This window comes from Chlorocebus sabaeus, chromosome 15 (assembly GCF_047675955.1).
Source record: "Chlorocebus sabaeus isolate Y175 chromosome 15, mChlSab1.0.hap1, whole genome shotgun sequence".
NCBI lineage: Eukaryota > Metazoa > Chordata > Mammalia > Primates > Cercopithecidae > Chlorocebus > Chlorocebus sabaeus.
Window position 1 is genome coordinate 90,370,448 of NC_132918.1, and position 17,481 is coordinate 90,387,928.

Consider the following 17,481-nt stretch of genomic DNA (forward strand, 5'->3'; position numbering starts at 1 on the left):
TAAGTGAAATAAAAGAATTTACACAACAATCTTTCAAATATTAAATGACAGACATTATTTCTCTGCTATCCTCCCAAATTCTTACTAAGCATATAACTTTTATAAAAATGCAAGGTAATAAAGAGGCCAAAATTATAGACCCCTACCCTCCATAGCTTAAAATTTAATCTAAAAAAATCAAGTTATACACACATTAACAATGAAATAAAATACACGATTGAGCAGCAAAACAGAAAGTAAGAAATAAAGGAGACAGATGTTAAGAGAAAGGGAAGAAAAGAGAAGACAATGAACAGTCACAAGGGTCAGCAAACAATTACCCAACAGCCAAGTTTGACCCATAACCTGTTTTTACAAAGTCCGTAAGCTAAAAATGGTTTTTACATTTTTAAGTGGCTGAACAACATTTTTAAAAAATAATATTTTGTGATGCATGAAAATTATATTAAACTCAAATTTCTGTTCCTCTGAAGTTTTAAGGAAGCAGAGACAAGTTAATTCACTTCCGTACTCTCTATGGCAGTTTTCACGCCATAATGGCACAGTTGAGTAGTTGCAAGAGAGACCATATGACCCACAAAGCATAAAATATTTACTATCTGGCCCTTTACAGAAAAAGTTTACTGACTATTATGAATGTCAAATATAAGAACATGAATGAAAATCTTTTCTCATATATGAAATACATAAAAGAAAATAAAATTTGGACTTAGCTCTAGTTGTCTGTACTCTAAGAAGCTGAATAAGCCCAGAATTCCAAAAAAACAGATAACTTATTTTTAATAACAATACCTTCATTCTTTTATCTATTCATGCATCATAGTTTGTTATTGTCAACTGAGAAAACAGTTACCTCAAAACATAAAACTAGAAAAGAAGCCGGGGCAGTGGCTCATGCCGATAATCCCAGCACTTTGGGAGGCTGAAGTGGGTGGACCACGTAAGGTCAGGAGTTCAAGACCAGCCCAGCCAACATGGTGAAACCCCGTCTCTAATGAAAACACGAAAATTAGCCAGGCGTGCTGGCGGACACCTGTAATCCCAGCTACTAGGGAGGCTGAGGCAGGAGAATCGCTTGAACCCAGGAGGCGGAGGTTGCGGTGAGCTGAGATCACGCCACTGCTCTCCAGCCTGGACCATAAGAGCAAAACTCCATTTCAAAAAAAAAAAAAAAAAAAAGAAGAAGAAGAAAACTAGAAGAGAAAAAAATCCAATAGCAAGTTTAACACCAAGACATGGCTATGAAATGAATGAGGCTCAAAAACAGAACTCTCTCCACTCAGATAACTGTATATCCTTGTTGTAGCAATCAACTTTTTAAGCTACTGTTTATAAAAGAGTATACATTAAAATAACTAAATAGTATGTATAATATGAGCATTACATTTTCTTTATAAAATTATTTGAAAGAAAAAAGAAGTATGGGCAGGGCACAGTGGCTCACGCCTGTAATCCCATCACTTTGGGAGGCTGAGGTGGGCAGATCACTTGAGGTCAGGAGTTCAATACCAGCCTGGCCAACACAGCGAAACCCTGTCTCTACTAAAAATACAAAAATTAGGCAGGCACAGTGGCGCATGCCTGTAATCCCAACTACTTGGGAAGCTGAGGCAGGAGAATTGCTTGAACCCAAGAGGCAGAGGTTGCAGTAAGCCAAGATCGCATCACTGCACTCCAGCCTGGGAGACAGAGTGAGATTGTGTCTCAAAAAAGAAAAAAAAAAGAAAAAGAAAAAGAAAAAGAAGAAGTAGTATGCTAAAAAATTATTTTTCCCATTCATTTAAAATCCTTAAAAACTAACAACAACAACCAAGAAAAAAAAAAAACCCTTCATTCCAACTTGGCAATAGCTTTAAAATAAAATTAATAATTTAAAATTAGGTCACATGGTGATGCAATCTAAATTGCCAATAGAAGGATATTCAAGATCATTAATAGGCACATAAATATCCTCAAACATTAAAGGTGGATTTCAGGCTCTAAGTCATAACTACCTAATAAAAAATCATCAAATAGAAATAGATATTCAAAATGTGCAGATTTTGAAACTGTTGTATTCCTTTGTTTTATATAATACATGTATTTCAAAAAGTTGCATGTGAATTGAATAACCGTTTAGAGACTCAGGAAAGGTGCCTGTATGTATGTGTCAATCACAGTACCTATCATCCTAAGCCAGCTTCCTCTTTCAGTTCAACAGCCTTACGCACCTTGGGCAATGCTGGACTATTCTTTGCAAGGAAAGGACAACAGCTGCACCAAGGAAGGCTCACTGACCCAAAGGTAATCCTGAGATTTGTTAAGTGGTTAAAAAAAGAGTCACGAAAAGGCCCTATACCAATGAGATTATTCCCTCTGTTTTGGACCAAAACAACACAACACACACTCTAGAAACCTGCTTTTTAATAGAAATCCCCCATTAAATACTTTTAGAATGTGAATGGCCACCCCTTACTAGTTTGGTTAGGTTCTGGGTCCTTTATGCTGGGACTCTACAACATCTTTATGTTGAGAGGCAGTAGAATAAAGTTTAAAAAAAAAAGAAAGAAAACTGCTGGTGTGTGAATCCCTACTCTACTCCGTACTAGCTGTGTAATGATGAACAAGTTCTTTGTGTTTCAGTTTCTTCTTTAAAACACAGATAAACAACAGTCTCTCCCAGAGACATTGACAAATGTTAATATACATGTGAAAACACTAAGTAGTCAGTGAATGTCCGCTATGATCATTTACACAGTGTTAAAGAAAATACACAATCTCTTTTTGTTTTCATGTTATGGGGCCACATGAGAAGAAAGCAGTAGTAAGATCATCACATACTTCCAAAATGAATTTGAAATAGTGTGAAAAAGGGGCAAAAAACAGTTAAAACAGGCCTAAAATCAGCAATTAAAACAGCAAATCTAATTTTCTTTAAGAGAAAACACTTCTAGAAGTACAAAAGGCTTACTGGAAGAAAGATAAAAACACTTCAATACTGCTATCCCTTTCCAAAGATCACATGTCAAATACAGACTGGAGTCTTCTTCTAATTTCCTAACTTCAATCTAGGCTAGAGGACTACATATGTATGATACATACGATGATAATATATTTTAAAATCCACTTGGTTTCTAGGGTTATCAAGGTAGGTTCTATCCAGCTCCTGTAAGAGCCTAAAAAACAGAGCAGAACCAATACAGAATCAGTAAAAAGGAAGGTTATAGTTCTAAATTTATACTTATACTTAATCTTAGCCAAAAGGCCAAGAAGCAACTGTGTATTTGTTATATAATAATAATCTTTTATAAACGTCTCTGCTGGCCAGGTGTGGTGTGGTGGCTTACGGCTGAAATCCCAGCACTTTGGAAGGCTGAGGCAGGTAGATCACGGGGGGTCAGGAGTTTGAGTCTGATCAACATGGTGAAACTCCCATCTCTACTAAAAATACAAAATTAGCCAGGCGTGGTGGTGTGCGCCTGTAATCCCAGCTACTCGGGAGGCTGAGGCAAAAGAATCGCTTGAACCCGGGAGGCAGAGGTTGCAGTGAGCCAAGATCGTGCCATTGCACTCCAGCCTGGGCAACAAGAGTGAAACTCCATCTCTAAATAAATAAAGAAAATAAATGTCTCTGCCTTCATTGTTTTCAGAAGTTTCAATGGATGAAATTAAAAGGCCTTTCTTCTCTATTTATTATCTTAGAAATGTTGTAACTGCTCCTATGTGCTCAAATTGGTCTACTAAGCAAACCTAGCAAGATCCACGAGAAATTCAATCCTGTAATAGGAAAGGGAGTAGTGGAAAAACAAACTAGAAATGAATTAAAAAGTCAAGAAAAAACAGGTGCTGGAGAGGATGTGGAGAAATAGGAACACTTTTACACTGTTGGTGGGATTGTAAACTAGTTCAACCATTATGGAAAACAGTATGGCGATTCCTCAAGGATCTAGAACTAGAAGTACCATATGACCCAGCCATCCCATTACTGGGTATATACCCAAAGGATTATAAATCATGCTGCTATAAAGACACATGCACACGTATGTTTACTGCGGCACTACTCACAATAGCAAAGACTTGGAATCAACCCAAATGTCCATCAGTGACAGACTGGATTAAGAAAATGTGGCACATATACACCATGGAATACTATGCAGCCATAAAAAAGGATGAGTTTGTGTCCTTTGTAGGGACATGGATGCGGCTGGAGACCATCATTCTTAGCAAACTATCACAAGAACAGAAAACCAAACACCGCATGTTCTCACTCATAGGTGGGAACTGAACAATGAGATCACTTGGACTCGGGAAGGGGGACATCACACACCGGGGCCTATCATGGGGAGGAGGGAGGGGGGAGGGGTTGCATTGGGAGTTATACCTGATGTAAATGACGAGTTGATGGGTGCTGACGAGTTGATGGGTGCAGCACAGCAACATGGCACAAGTATACATATGTAACAAACCTGCACGTTATGCACATGTACACTAGAACTTAAAGTATAATAATAATAAAAAAAAAAAAAAAAAAGAAAACCAACATTTTAGTCTGTCAACTAATATGAGTCCCTGAGAAAATCATTTAACCACACCAGACCTCAGTTCTCTCACTCTGGAACATCTTTAATATCACTTCAAGACCTAACATTCTATTATTCAGGATTAAGTATTCAAAGGAAAGCTATTGGGTTGGTGCAAAAGTAATTGCGGTTTTTGCCATTACTTTTGCACCAATCTAATAGAACCTGGATTTGTTTCTCTTCTAAGTAAGATTTCCTCCAGGTGGCCCTTGCTTGTGCTCTCAACAGAGTTAAGGGGGGAAGAAAATGATTAAGCCATAAAAAAAAAAAAAGCCTCACCAGATTTTATATTAACAAGTTTCATCCATCTTCTCAAAAGTCTCCTCTGCATACTTCTTAAAAGACAAGAGTACGAATATAGATGAAAATAGTGGGATTTTTCAAGTTTTTTGTTTGGCTTAATATTTTGGAGGAAAACAGATGTATTTTATTTTTTGTAGAGACAGGATCTCACTATGTTGACCAGTCTTGTTGAGCAGTCTGGTCTCAAACCTCCTGGCCTGCAGCAATCCTCCCGTCCCAGCCTCCCAAAGTACTAGGATTACAGGTGTGAGCCACCACACTTGGCCAAAAAAAAAATTTTGTTTTCCATCCACATTTGTATTTTTCTTAGCAAGCTCCATTATATTTCTGTTTTACGGATTGTAAACATTACTCTGCCACTTCCCAGTGATGGAGGGGGGAGGGGAAAAACTTTTTTTAAAAAAAGTAGCTTAAAAAAAAAATCTATAACCCTTTCGCCCTCAAATTTCCCCCTGTCAATACATAGTATCCAAAATAAAACCATCAGGGAGCCAGGGAGGTGTATAATTGAAAAAGCAACCAAATCACAGCACAAGGTTGAGATGCAAATGGTATGGCCCTGGTGAATGAATATCACACTCTTAAGTCATAACTCAGATATCAATAACCCCTTTAAATCCCAGCTCATGATTTTAAAAAAAAAAAAAAAGGAAGAACTTAAAATATTATCCAGATAATAGGGCCAGGTGCAACGGCTCACGCCTGTAATCCCAGCACTTTAGGAGGCCAAGGTGGGAGGATCACCTGAGTTTGGGAGTTCAAGACAGCCTGACCAACATGATGAAACCCTGTCTCTACTAAAAATACAAAATTAGTCGGGTATGGTGGTGCATGCCTGTAAACCCAGCTACTCGGAGGGCTGAGGCAGGAGAATCGCTTGAACCTGGGAGTTGAAGGTTGCAGTGAGCTGAGATTGCACCATTGCACTCCAGCCTGGGCAACAAGAGTGAAACTCCATCTCAAAAAAAAAAAAAAAAAAAAAAAAAATATATATATATATATATATATATGTTCCAGATAATCATCCTACATAGAGAATTTGAGGTGGGAGGAGAGGTCTATAGAATCTTCTGTTCCTGGGGCTTCAGCTTCTCATATTAACAGGTAGATGATTTCAATAGTCACTTCCAAATTTGCTCTGCATAAAGATAGTAGCTATATACAGTCATTTTTAACATGTGCAGTGGCAAATATTCATTATTTACAGAATACTAATCTAAGGAAATACTAGTAATGTTTTAAGTGTGATCAGATATTAAGTTATTCTTTTTCCCTGAAAAAAACAAAAAAAAATCCGTTCTAGTTTAGAAAGCTCTATTTCTATTTCACCCTCCTCCTTTAACAGCCTGTGTTTCTTGTTCAGGGAGTTAGCAGACCCAAGTAGGCAAAATGGCACTATAATTACAATGCCAGTTAACATCATTCTACTGTGCCATAAGAAAAAGGTGGCAGAAGAAGGCATGGCCATTTATCATGTTGGGATCAATAAATAAATAACTGGTGACAAATGGCTAAGAGTCGCTTCCAGTTTTCACCACACAGGGTGTAAAACTAGAATGAAGGCACTGGTCATCTAAAGAGGGGTAAGGTTACGTTAATGAGAAAAATGAGCATTACAGGGAGAAAGTCTTTTAAAAAAAACTTTTTTTAAAGTTGACTTTCTACAAAATCATTCCATTTCCAAGAATTCTTACCATTGTAGTAGGCTTCAACATGACAGGAAAATTAGCTTATCATTGCTTAAAGGGTTAAAATCAAATTTTCAACCAAAGCAGTTAAAGTTTGGTGTTATTAGTAGAGTGTCACAGGCAATACATCTAAGGAGAAGACAGCATTGTAAACTTCATGATTCACAAAAGGGGCAGAGGAGATTTCCATGAAGAAAGAACATGGTGGCTGATAATAATGAAAAGACGACCAAGTATTTCAAAGATGGGATATAAGCAGACCCTCAATGAGAGAAGGAAGCAAGATGGTGGAGTATTTAGGGACAGGCCCAGACAAAACTGTCAAAAATTAGAATCAGAGGCCAGGCGAGGTGGCTCATGCCTGTAATACTGGCAGCAGCTTGGGAGGCCAAGGCAGGAGGACAGCCTGAGCCCAGGAGTTTCAGACCAGCCCCGGCAGCAGAGCCAGACTCTGGTCTCTATAATTAACTAATTAACTACGTTATAATCAGAAACCTGCCACATTCCTGCTTTTATGGCTGTTTCCCATTACCCTTTTCAGGAATTGGAAGTAATACTGGAGGCACAAAATATTCTGCAAATCACAGCAGGTAGGGAACCAAATACTCAGCCTTGCAGGGTTCTCTCCACAACATATCATGGGCTGCTCAACAGTCACATTTATAACTTTCCCAGGCTCCTCCATAAACAACCAACATCTGTATTAATACATAAAAGTTAATCTGCATTACATCTCCCTATATTTTATCATCTACATGCCACCTTCATGCATGGTATCACATTTGTATGTTCAGAGAAGACTACTAGGCTGGGTACAGTGGCTCACGCCTGTAACTCTAGCATTTTGGGAGGCCGAGGTAGGTGGATCTCTTGAGGTCAGCAGTTTGAGACCAGCCTGGCCAACACAGTGAAACCCTGTCTGTACTAAAAATACAAAAAAATTAGCCGGGCGTGGGGGTGCACGCCTGTAATCCCAGCTACTCTGGTGACTGAGGCAGGAGGATCACCTGAACCCAGGAGGCGGAGGTTGCAGTGAGTTGAGACTGTGCCACTGCGCTCCAGCTTGGAAGACAGAGTGAACTCTGTCTCCAAAACAAAGAGAGATGACTACAGAACAGTAATGCAAAACACAAAGAGAAAAGCATTGAGTACATGAGCAACAACCCCAGAATCACAGAATCTTGAATTGAGAGAAAACTTAGCTGCTAAATGACAGAACTATTAGATGAAAGTAAAGCAGCTGTGTTTAAAAAAATCATTTTACACAGTATTTCATCTCCATTAAGCCCCAGAAATTTTACAAGATCTGTAAAGAGGAAGCTGAATACAAATTTAAGAGCCTAATAAACAGGCTCTGGGTTTTAAAGACAATCTTCACACATAAACCACCTGGGATGGTAAACGTCTAACACCGAAGCACCTTCTACTCCCCAGCAGAATGAGCAACCCCCCACCACCATTTCCACAGAGCACTCGGCGCACTTCAAATAGAGCGCCTGACATTCAATTTACTAATGATAATTAAATTACTGGTCATTATGTCTAGACTGAGGGCCTCAAAAGCAGACACTATGATTCATTTAGCTATCTCTAGTTCAGTTAGTTACCAGGTAAACACTTGTTGAATGGGTGGATGAATGGAGCATTTAAAACAACTGTTATTTGTGGCCTGGGGTCACTCAAAATGGTTACATACCTGTATCTCAGTATACATGTATTTATGTGCAACTTTCCAATTCCCTCTTGCTGCATGCAGCCTTGTTATTCTAATCTGCTATGGCCTCTCCAGCCTTATATAAATGTTACTATAAAAGTCACCAGAAAAAAATAAAATAATAAAGAACTACACATAATTGCATAGACCTTAAAACTAAAGTTACAATGAAAAAAGGAAAAAGTCTTCTTTTGACATACAAGGTCGTACCTATTTACCTATGTGTAACCATTATTATAGGTATAATTTTTTAAGCTGACAGAAAAGGAAAATTTTTATAATGTAATACTCTTCTAGAATAACACAGATTTGGGCTTCTAAAACAGGCCTTGACAGAAATTTGACGTGAGCTAAGGAGGTATTTGCTCCACCAGGAGCACAAAATTACATGATCATGATTTCTTCAAGGCATTCAATTTACGATCAGACAGGATCCGCGGACACTTGAAGAAAAGAATCAAACAAGTCACACTAATCAGAAGCAGGGAAAAGTTTAAAACCAACAACGAAAAATTTATTTAAAAAAAATACCATTCCTAGAAAAATTCTGGCAAATGAAGAAATTTCCCTTTTCTCTAACAACAAATGGCAGCAAATGTGTATTGTTTGGAATATAAGAACAAAATAAACAATGATCCTTGCCATCCTAGAGCTTACATTCTGAAGGGGAAGACAAGCTATAAACAGTAAACATCATCAAGACGTCAATTGGATGCTATGCGATAATGTGGTAAGTACTATGGGAAAAAAGAAAAGCGAAACAAGGGGAGAGAGGGACGGCTACAATTTTACTATTTAAAATTGATCAAAATAGTTCTCACTGAGAAAGTGACATTTGAGCAAAGACCTGAAGTAACACAGTGAGCCATGCAGACAAGGGTGTTACAGGCCGAAAAAGCCACCAATGCAACATTCCTGGAACGTTCAGTAGCAAGGAGGCCTGTATGGCCGAAACAGAACCAGAAAGGGAGAGAGCTGCAGAAAAAGTCAGAATACTAACGGAGCGCCCCATCACAATCAGAGCCTTGTAGGCCCATAGCAATGATAACAGCAGCTATACTAGGTAACCACCGAAAGGTCTGCACCAGAGAAGAAACAGGCTGTAACATACTTTGTCAAGACTCATTCAGCTGCTATGTGGAGAAGACTGCAAAGAAACAAAAGAGGAAGAACCAAAGAGACTAGTAAGGAGGTTACAGCAGTCATCCAGATGAAAGATGAAGACGGCGCAAGGTAAGTAGCAATCAGTGGTGAGAAATGCTAAGATTCTGGATATATTTTGTATGTAGAGCCAAGAGGATTTCTTGATGAATTAGATGTGACATGCAAGCATATGCATGGGTACACCAGGTACAGGTAAATATGTAATCAAGTATAATTCCAAAGTTTCAGGCTGGAGCAAAAAGAAAACTAGTTATAACCAACTGAGATGGGGAAGACTACAGGCATAACAGATTTAGGGAGAGAAGATCTAGAGCTCAGTTTTGGATTTGACTCCAAAATATTTATTAAGATAAATATTAATAAATTTTGACTTCAAATAGGTGGATGCACATGAGTCTCCAGTTTAGAAGTCTGAGTTGGAGGTGTAAGTTTAGGAATCAAGAGCACATAGACAGTATCGGCAGCGATAAGACTGGACATTATTAAAATAAAAAGTAAAGGCAGAGATGTCTTAAGCTTGGGGCATTTTGATAGTAAAGGTCAGGAAGAACAAAAGGAATGAGGAAAAGAATCTGAGAAGCAGCAACTGATGAAATAAGAAGAAAACCAGGCCCCACGAGGTGGCTCATTCCTACAATCCCGGCACTTTGGAAGGCTGAGGCACAAGATCACTTGAGCCCAGGAGTTCAAGACCAGCCTAGGCAACACACATATATACACACATAAAGTAAGAAGAAAACCCAGAGAGTGCCACAGAGAAGGGAAGTGAAAAAAGTGTATCAAAGAAGGAGGAGTAATCAAGTATGTCAAAAGCTGCTGACAGGTCAAACAAGAGGACTAAGAATTAACATCAGGTTTAAGTCAAATTAAAATGGCTGAAAAACAATTTTAGAAACATTGAAAAACACTTCTGGCCTGATATTTTGATGAACCAAAAATGTGCTTCTAAGGAAGAGATTAATCAAATATTTTTAAATATCCCAGAAATATAAAATTATTGAATTATAGGCAGCGCATGAGAATAAAAATGTTCCCAACTAGATACCCTGAAAATGCGTTGTAGCATTCAGGAAGAAAGGTAAGTAAGCAGATTCCCTGCCTCCTCTTTCCATTCTCAACCCATTCCCCGAAGTGAAAGGTAATTCATTGGATGAAAAAGAAATCTTCATTTTCTTTCTCAGAAGGCTGAGGCAAAAGTTCTACTGCCATATATACACACACATACATATATTTATATATATATACACACATCATATATTTATATACATATATATTTTATTTTATATACACACATATTTATATAATGCAAATATAATTTAACTATATAATTATAATATATAATTTTTTTTTTTGAGTCAGAGTCTTGCTCTGTCACCCAGGCTGGAGTGCAATGGTGCAATCTCCGCTCACTGAAAGTCTGCTTCCCAGGTTCAAGCAATTCTCCTGCCTCTGCCTTATGAGTAGCTGGGATTACAGGTGAGCACCACCACGCCCGGCTACTTTTTTGTGTACTTTTAGTAGAGACAGGTTTCACTATGTTGTCCAGACTAGTCTCAAACTCCTGATCTCAAGTGATCCACCCACTCCAGCCTCCCAAAGTGCTGGGATTACAGGCATGAGCCACTGCAACCAACCTATTGCCACTTACATTAAACACGGTCTAACTCCTACAAATATAAGAACTCCTGATCTAGCTCTCACTCTCCACGAGACAAGGCATAGACACACTGAGATCTGTGCTTTCTTGTCTTTCTATAAAATTAGGATTGATTGCATTCCAACTCTATGTTTCATTTTGTATGGCTATGGTTATTGTTGCCCTTTGCTGATGAACTCTCAAAATTAAAGGAACACATATACAAGCCCAATCACTTCCAATTAATTTCATTAACTGTTAAGGATGATGTATTAGTCTATTCTTGCATTGCTATAAAGAAATACCTGAGGCCTGGTGCGGTGGCTGATGCCTGTAATCCCAGCATTTTGGGAGGCAAAGGTGGGCAGATCATGAGGTCGGAAGTTGGAGACCAGCTTGACCAACGTGGTAAAACCTCATTTCTACTAAAAATACAAAAATTAGCTGGGTGTGGTGGTGCACGCCTGTAATCCCAGCTACTCAGGAGGCTGAGGCAGAAGAATTGCTTGAATCTGGGAGGCAGAGGTCGCAGTGAGCCGAGATTGTGCCACTGCACTCAGCCTAGGCAACAGAGCGAGACTCCATCTCAAAAAAAAAAAAAAAAAGAAAGTATCTCAGACTGGGTAATTAATAAAGAAAAGAGGTTTAATTGGCTCATGGTTCTGCAGGCTGTACAGGAAGTGTGATAGTGGCTTTAGGAAGGCCTCAGGAAACCAAATCATGGCAGAAGGCAAAGGGGAAGCAAACGCGTCTTGCATGGCTAGAGCAGGAGCCAGGGGCACGGGGAGGAGTTACACACTTTCAAATGAACAGATCTCGGGAGAACTCTATCATAAGAACAGCACCAAGAGCATGATGCTAAACCATTCATGAGAAACCGTCCCCATGATCCAATCACCCCCACACTAGGCCCCACCTCCAGCAATGGGGATTACAGTTTAACATGAGATTTGGGTGGGGACACAGATCCAAACCACATCAGGTGGATTATACATTCTGTTCTACAAATTTAGCAATCTTGTTTTTCAGCAATAAACATAACTGGAAAACTGGGTTACCTTTGCTTGAATAATCAATCTAGCTACATTAACCTTAATGCAATCACATCAAGAATCAAGAGTCAAGAATCTTTATACTTCAAAATTTATTTTCTATCAATAAGTCCTCACCCTCTTATTTAAATATCTTCATATTCTAAAAGGAGATTGTGTAATATAAGTGATAGATTGTAAAACTTCAGTCATGTGTACTCAGGTTGGGCGTTTATTTATATTCCATAGTTTATCACTAGATATAATCCACTGATTTACCATGGCTAGGAAAGGACTACAGATACAGTGGATACTCATTAAAACACCTGTTGATCTCTACAGTCTCACAGTTGCACATTCCTGGTGATACTTAATATTACCACCTAAATAACAGAAAACTATTCATCGCAAGACACCAGATTGAGAGAACTAAAAATCCTGGCCTCAAGTGATCCTCCCACCCTGACCTCCCAAAGTGCTGAGTTTACAAGGGTGAGCCTTCTTTTCTTTCTTCTAAGCTACAGGTTTGATCACTCAGTTCCCCTTTTGTTCCCGAGTGTTCGTATTTTGAGTAAATATTTCATATGACTTTATTCTTGGCCCTAGATTTTACCACTTTACATTGATTGGATTTGAGTAAGTCTGCTGACAGCTTTGACAGTAAGTCACGTACTTAGCTTCACAAAACTCCTAAGTATGACACTTCCAAGGAAGTATAAACTAAGACACGCTACAAAAGTTCAAAATATGTTGTGTTTAACAGAATTCAAGGAGAAAGAAATATAAACTACTAAAATCTTTGCAGACTGATAGATTGGCTTAAATGTTTAAATATTATTTGTCCTATAGCTTAAATCTTGTCATGCAACATATTTAAATATGTCTTTAATGACCCACCTTATAAAAGGATCCTATGTGAGAGAGAGAGGAAGAAAGGAGAAGGAGAAGGAGGAGGAAGAACAGGAAGAAGAGGGAGGGAGGGAGGAAGGAAGTAAGGCAGATAGGCAAAAAATGACATTTTCACTTCATAAAAATTTAAATTTCTGTACATGCAATATAAAAAAATGCAGTTAAATAATTTTTAGTAGTGAATGGAAATAAAATTTGGAAACTAAACTTATGGAAAGAACATTTTGTTATTAAAAAACAAAACAAAAAAAACAAGCCAGGGGTGGTAGCTCCATGTCTGTAATCCCAGCACTTTGGAAAACTGAAGTGGGAGGATTGTTTGAGCCCAAGAGTTTGAGACCATCCTGGGCAACATAGCAAGCCTCCATCTCCACAAAAAAAAAGTTTGAGTTATTTTTTAAATTAAGAAAAGGAAAAAAAAACATTAAAATACAGTTATAAATGCTCATATTAAAAAACAAGAAAGGACTGGGCACAGTGGCTCACACCTGTAATTTCAACACTTTGAGAAGCCAAGGCAAGTGGATCACTTAAGCTCAGAAGTTTGAGACAAGCCTGGGCAACATGACACAACCCCACATCTACAAAAAATACAAAAATTAGCCAGGCGTGGTGGTGCATGCCTGTAGCCCCAGCTACTTGGGAGGCTGGATCACCTGAGCCTGAAGGTAGACGTTGCAGTGAGATGAGATGATGCCACTGCACTCCTGCCTGGACAACAGAGTAAGGCTCTGTCTCAAAAGAGAAAAGAAAAATCGATCTCAGATCAAAAACCTAACTTTACGACTTAAGGAACTAGAAAAAGAAGACCAAACCAAACCCAAAGCCAGCAAGTGGAAATAAGGAAAGATTACAGCACATATAAAAGAAACAGAAAACAGAAAAACAACAGAGAAAAGTCAATGAAACCAAAAACTGGTTCTTAGAAATATCAACAAAATGACAAACTTTTAGCTACACAGAATTTTTTTTAAAGAGAAGACTCAAATTACTAAAATCAGAAGTGAAAATGGGGACATTATTACCAATTCCAGAGAAATAAGATTATAAGAGAGTACTGTGAGCAAGTACATGCCAACAAACTGGACTACCCAGGCGAAATGCAAAATTCCCTGAAACACAACTTATCAAGACTTTAGTCTTTTCTCATAAAGAAAGAGAAAATCTGAATAGACCTATAACTAGTAAAGAGACTGAATTTGTAATCAAAAATCTCCAAAACAGGTCAGGGCATAGTGGCTCATGCCTGTAATCCCAGCACTTTGGGAGCCCAAGGCAGGCAGATTGCTTTCAGCTCAGAAGTTCGAGACCAGTCTGGACAACATGACGAAACTCTGTTTCTAGAAAAGATACAAAAATTAGCCGGGCATTGGTGGCTCGCAGCCTGCAGTCACAGCTACACGGGAGGCTGAGGCACAAAAATCACTTGAGCCCAAAAACCAGAAGTTGCAGTGAGTGGAGATTATGCCACTGGACTCCAGCCTGGGTGACAGAGTGAGATCCTGTCTCAAAAAAAAAAAAAAAAAATTAAGTCCTAGACCTAATGGCTTCACCGGCAAATTCTACCAAGCATTTAAAGATGAACTTACACCAATCCTTCTCAAACTTTTCCAAAAAAGTGAGGAGGAGGAAAACTTCCAAACTCATTTTATGCTGCCAGCATTACCCTGATACCAAAGCCAGACACAACTGGAAAACTATGGAACAATATCCCTTATGAACACTGAGGCAGAAATCCTCAACAAAGACTAGCAAACTTAATTCTACAGCATAGTAAAAGGATTATACACCATGACCTAGTAGAATTTATTCCTGGAATGCAAGGATAATTCAACATATGAAGAAAAAACAACGTACTATACCACATAAACAGAATGAAGGGAAAAAAATCCATGATCATCTCCACTGATGCAGAAAAATCATATTGACAAAATTCTTTTTTTCATGATAAAAAACACTTAACAAAAAGGAATAAAAGGAAACTGCTTCACCAAAATAAAAGCCATATACTAAAAAACCACAGTGAACATCATACTCTACTGAAAGCTTCCCCTATGAGATTAGAAACAAGGCAAGGATACTGCTTTCAACACTTCTATTCAACATAGCACCGGAAGTCTTAGTCAGAGTCACTAGGCAAGAAAAAGAAAAACAAAAAGCAATCAAATTGGAAAGGAAGAAGTAAAAGTATTTGTTTACAGAAAATATGACCTTATTTTGTATGTAGAAAACCCTAAAGATTCCACAAACGAACCTGTTAGAATAAATAAATTCATCAAAGTAGCAGGATATAGTCAACACACAAAAATTAGTTGCATTTCTATATACACTAAGAATGTACAATTTGAAAAGAAAGTTAAGAAAACAATGCCATTTATAATAGCATCAAAACAGTCAAAACACATAGAAAATCACTTAACCAATGAGTTGAAAGGCTTGTACAATAGAAACTATGAGACATACCTAAAAAAAAAAAGAAAGTATAAAAGAAATAAACAAATGGAAACATATCCCACGTTAATGAAATGGAAGACTTAATATTGTTAAGATGTCAATTACCCAAAGCCTTCTACAGATTTAATGCAATTCTTGTCAAAATTACAATGACGTTTTTTGTAGAAATAGAAAAACCTGGCCGGGCACAGTGGCTCACGCCTGTAATCTCAGCACTTTGGGAGGCCGAGGTGGGAGGATCACTTGAGGTCAGGAGTTTAAGACCAGCCTGGCCAACATGGTGAAACCCCATCTTTACTAAAAATACAAAAATTAGCTGGGTGTGGTGGTGGGCACCTGTAATCCCAGCTACTCAGGAGGCTGAGGCAAGAGAATTGCTTGAACCTGGGAGGCGGATGTTGCAGTGAACCAAGATTGCACCACTGCACTCCAGCCTGGGCGATAGAGCGAGTGAGACTCCATCTCCAAAAAAAAAAAAAAGAAATAGAAAAACCTATCCTAAAATTCATATGAAATTTCAAGGGACAATGGATAGCCAAAACAATTCTGAGAAAGAAAAGTAAAACTGGAGGATTCACACTTTCTGATTTCAAAACTTACCACAAAGTCACAGTAATCAAACAGATTAATACTGTCATAAAGACAGCCATGTTGACCTCCAGAATAGAACACAGTCCATAATTAACCCTCATATATATAGTCAAATGATTTTTGTCAAGAGTGTTACTATAATTCAATGGGGAAAAGACAGTCCTTTCAACAAATGGTGCTTGTAAAACTGGATATCCACATGCAAAAGAATGAAGACCCTTACCTAATACCACATACAAAAATTAACTCAAAAGAGATCCACGACTGAAATGTTAAATCTAAATCTAGAGTTTTAATCTAAAACTATAAAACTCTTAGAAGAAAACATAAATTAAAAGCTTTATGACACTAAATTTGGTAATGATTTCTTGGATATGATACCGAAAGCACAGGCAACAAAAGACAACAGACAAACTGCACTTTATGAAACTGAAAAATTCTGTGTATCAAAAGACACAGAGTAAAAAATCCATCCACAGAATGGGAGAAAATATTTGCAAACCATCTGGTACGGGATTAATATTCAGACTACACAGAGAACTCCTAAAACTCAACAAGAAAGACACAAACAACATGATACAAGAATGGGCAAAGGATCTGAATCGACGTTTCTCCAAAGACGATATACAAATGGCCAATCAGCACATGAAAAGAAGGTCAACATAATAATCATTAGGGAAATACAAATCAAAACTATAAGATACTACCTGCTATGGTTTGAATGTTTGTGTCTCTCCAAAATTCATGTTGAAACTTGATCTCCATTGTCACAGTGTGAAGAGGTGGGGCCTTTGGGGAAGTGATGAAGACATGAGGGCTCCGCCTTCATGAATGGATTAGGGCTCTTATAAAAGAGGTTGAAGAAAGGGTCCTAATGCTCCCTTTTTTGCCCTTCCACCTTCTGCCATATGAGGACACATCAACAAGGTGCCATCTTGAAAGCAGAGATAGCTGGCCCTCACCAGACACTAATCTGCTGGCATCTTTATCTTGGACTTCCCAGCTCCAGAACTGTGAGAAATAAATGTACATTATTTATAAATTATCTAGTCAATGCTATTCTGTCATCGATGCAGGAACAGACTAAGAAGCCATCTTACACCCATTAGGATGGCTACTAAAAAAAGCATAACAAGTATCAATGAGGATGTGGAGTCACTGGATCGCTTGTGCACTGCTGGTGGGAATGTAAAACGGTACCACTGTTGTGGAAAGCACTACGGCAACACTCCAAAAAATTAAAAAAGAATTACCATGCGATGTAGCTATTTCACTTCTGAGTATATACTCAAAAAACCCAAAAGCTGGGTATCAAAGAGATATTTGTATACCCATGTTCACAGATGCATTATTCACAATAGATGAAACGTGGAAGCAATTCAAGTGTCTACCAACAAAAAAATGGATAAGCACAACATGACATATGCATATA

At 38.2% G+C, this 17,481-nt stretch overlaps 1 protein-coding gene across 7 annotated transcripts in view; it reads right to left on the reverse strand.

Annotated features, from left to right (window-relative positions):
- Window positions 1–17,481, reverse strand: part of ACAP2 (ArfGAP with coiled-coil, ankyrin repeat and PH domains 2) — a 177,032-nt gene that overhangs the window by 121,002 nt on the left and 38,549 nt on the right. For 3 of the 7 annotated variants that reach the window (XM_073023763.1, XM_073023762.1, XM_073023761.1), the window contains one exon: window positions 16,757–17,060. The exons of the other annotated variants lie outside the window; for them this stretch is intronic. The gene's annotated coding sequence lies outside the window, so the exon portion shown is untranslated. Of the gene's footprint in view, window positions 1–16,756; window positions 17,061–17,481 lie in introns of those variants that run through there. 7 annotated transcript variants of the gene reach the window in all.